Genomic DNA, 3534 nt, shown 5'->3' on the forward strand with positions numbered 1-3534 from the left:
CTCCAAGCTTGAGGTAAAGCCTCCACTTTACCTCCAAAAATCTGTGGATTTACTGCACAGTAATACCGCTCACAATGAATTTGATGAAAATCCGAATGGAGTCCTATGGGCGCCAAACATGGGTTTTTAAACCACCTTAGCATAACTCATGATCCCTTGGCAATGCCATGGGACCAGGTGGTGGTAATGGTAACTGAGTTTGGAGTAATTCTGCAGATTTGCCAACAAAATACATATATTCATGATGAGGCCCGATTTGTTAAAGTGGTATGTGCAGTCAATAGAGCTAGACATATTAACAAGGATTGGGAATGCCAATAGTATTGGTGTTTACTGTTGTTCTTTGCATTTTGCATTTATAGGCATCAGTGGGCAAGGAGAAGAGAGCACCGTTTTAAAGAAGGATGCGATACGGGGTGCAGGTGTGCAATGGAATGAGAAGGGGAATAGAGCAATGGAGGATGCCATTGATAGAGAATGCCGATGCTGAGCAAGAGGAAATATGAGCGAGAAAGGGTGAGAGAGTATGAGACAAAGTGTGCATGAGACGAAGGATGAGAGAAAAAGTAAGGGGGGCTTAGAGCAAAGGTGAGAGTTGGAGAAGATGGAATAAGGGGATATTTCCAGGAATGCCAGAGAGAGAGCAACTACACATGCAGAGAGAGAGAGTACCAGTGTGCATGAAGAGAGAGAGAGAAAGAGAGAGAGCGACGGCGTGCAGAGGACCACCCCAGGGCTAACATCATCCTGCTGAGATATGAGTGCTGGTCTTGCTTAAGATGTGTGGGGGCCCATTTGTACACAATGGTTGTGGGCCATCCTTGCTTAGAGAGGAAATCAGTCTGAGGCACATATATTATAATGGTGACAAAGAAACACAGCAAGACGTCGATACCTGCAGATTATTGCGAGATGGGCAAAAGGGAGCTGAAACAATAAATTACTGCTGGAAAGACATACATTCTTCTTTGTCAGCTTCGTTGCAGGGTTAAAAGGCGTTGAGGTGATGAGACGTCTCTGTGCCCCAAGGGAAGTCACAGCTAGGAGGGCCCCAGCAAATGCATCTTGTAATAGTAGTGCTGCAAAGAGCATATTTTAAGCCGCAGAATAAAGGGAAACATTGCTGTATTATTAGACTTTTAACTGGCAAATGGGGGCAGCTGCCCTGGTGAACCAGAGGCCCCTATCATGTGAAAGTGTTGAACGGCCCTGACGCCGTCCTGACACACACATAAATACGGCAGGTGCATCAACATACTCAGCTTTTAATGAAACAATACCTGATTGCATGGATCTCTGCAGCAGGAGCATTGACCTTCTAAGCTACCGCGCACATTTACTTCAGTTTAAAAGAATGCAGTGTTATTAAATAGTCTCTGGATGATTTTCACATCACAGGGTCCACAGATCTCAAAGGCACAGTCAGGGTTACTCACAGACACAAAACGTTTGTGCCTAGAGGCCCCATACAAGCAAGGCCCCTGGAGCCCATGAGCTGTTTACCACCATTCTAATTCCTCGCTCGGCTGCATATCTGTGGCCACATAAGGTCCCGATATTCCCGATCAGGCTTAGATACCACAATGCACACGCCACTTGCCGCAAAGCACCCACAATAGTTCGCAGCCCAGAGGTATTTTAGCGTTAACATTACTAATAAACACGAGCTACCCTACCCCTCTTGAAGCACCAGATTTAGTTGGTCGGCAGCCAGTATGTATACTTGTTAGATGTCGATGGTTGATACAATAAATGTGACTTTCTGTGCAGCCTTGGTTATGAACGGATTCACTCGTTCTGGCTTCTTTTCTTCAAGTGTGGCCTTGATCCTTCAATAGAGTATGTTAGGTATTCACGTGACTTGCTTCGAGATTACAATTCAATAAATAAATAACTGTTGCACAGAACTATAGAAACTTTGAATAGCATAAAAAAGCGGCCTCAATGCATGGTGCCTTCTGGGCATGTATTCCTTTATTCATTCATTACTGCAACAAGTCGAGCAGCTTGGAAGCGCAAGAAAGTTAATTTTGCATCTCAGTTCAAACCAAAATGCAACGGTAAATAGCTGCACGTCCATCAACAGATGCAGTGACCGGAACATATGGTATTGCTCCGGACCTATAAATCACTCAATGCTCTGTGGGGATACCCAGCGTTACTTTTAAAAGCTATTACGCGAAAACAGGATAGGTGACTCATCGACAAGCAATGTAGTATAAACGAAAAATGAAAGAACAGAGGTGTTTAAGGGCTCCATCCCAAAAGTAAATCCTAGCAGACTAAACTAGCTGAACTCAGAATGCATGGCTGCTGAATATAGGAGCCCAGGCCTCAGCCACGGCACAGCCCAGCCTATCCAAAGGCTGACAGGCAGGCAGCTCATGTCACTATTCCTTTGCACTCAGCTTGCAACTGTTGGTGTAGCTCCTCGGGCTGCAACGCACCACAGTTGTCTCCGGTGTTAGTCTCCCAGTGCTGCCAACAGGGACTTCATTTAGGGGTCGCCAAGGGTCTCCCTTGCAACCCCTGAGGTTTCCCTTGCTACCCCTGGGGTCTCCCTTGCTACCCCTAAAAAAAAAAAAAGAAATATATATATATATTTTTTTTACAATTTGAAGCTCCCGGGCTGTGACCAATGCCATGTGCCTCTTTGTTTCTAGAGTGACTGGCTTTCTTGTTTAGGCTTCTTAAAAAAAACAGGGGGTAATAATTTGTCTTTCTGGCGTTCTAAAGAATAATTGCTACTCATTAAAGGTTTATTTTAGGCACAATTCAGGGGGTGAGTCACTGATTTAGTTTGTTCTTAAACACCTCAAATTCACAATGCAGACAAAACCCTCCAAAAAGCATTTAGAATAGAATAAGCAAACATTTTGGATTGCGTATTTTGCTTTTCGCAAGTTGCAGTTCTAGCCTGTTTTTTCTGCCGATACATATGGTGATACATTCTTGTACTAAATGTATATCACGTTACAGTGATATTGTAACCATATTGTTCATAGTGTACTTAGAAACAATGCTATGTGATGCCACTTCCTGTTTTGTCAAGTGGTAAACGGTTGTGTTCCATTGCTTCCTGTGAGGTCACTTCGAGGTGGGGTCAAATGACATCACTTCCTGTGATGTCATCAGAGGTCAGGGGTCATGTGATGTCACTTCCGCTACCCCTGGCATTTTGGTGAAATGACTCCCCGGCTGCCAACTGAAGCCAACAGCCCAGTGCAGGGCTTAACTTATCGAAATCTTTCACAAAAGGGTCATTGCCATCCATCCTCTGCAAAGTGCGGTGAAGGCCCCTCTTCTACTACTGCACTCCATCCTGCAAATGAGGGAAAAATGGCACGAAAACCACAAAACAAAGCTTGAACAACAGCAGGGGTGTGGGCGAAGAGAAAAGAGCGCTGTCCGTCTCCATCTTGGAAACACATCACTCATGGCCTCAAGTCACACAGACACGTGACATGTGACCGTAGTCCTGTTTGGGGCAATAGACGTTAAACAAGCCACTATTTGATTACATCCTCGTAGTAC

The 3534-nt window shown here is 44.7% G+C and overlaps 1 non-coding gene across 1 annotated transcript; it reads right to left on the bottom strand.

Annotated features, from left to right (window-relative positions):
• Positions 1–1962: 1962 nt before the first annotated feature.
• On the bottom strand, positions 1963–2092 carry LOC138505391 (small nucleolar RNA SNORA31). The gene has a single exon (XR_011280181.1). It is a non-coding gene; the product is annotated as a small nucleolar RNA SNORA31 (small nucleolar RNA).
• Between the last annotated feature and the right edge of the window lie 1442 nt (positions 2093–3534).

This window comes from Ambystoma mexicanum, chromosome 11, assembly GCF_040938575.1.
Source record: "Ambystoma mexicanum isolate Mex_15411 chromosome 11, UKY_AmexF1_1, whole genome shotgun sequence".
NCBI classification, from domain to species: domain Eukaryota; kingdom Metazoa; phylum Chordata; class Amphibia; order Caudata; family Ambystomatidae; genus Ambystoma; species Ambystoma mexicanum.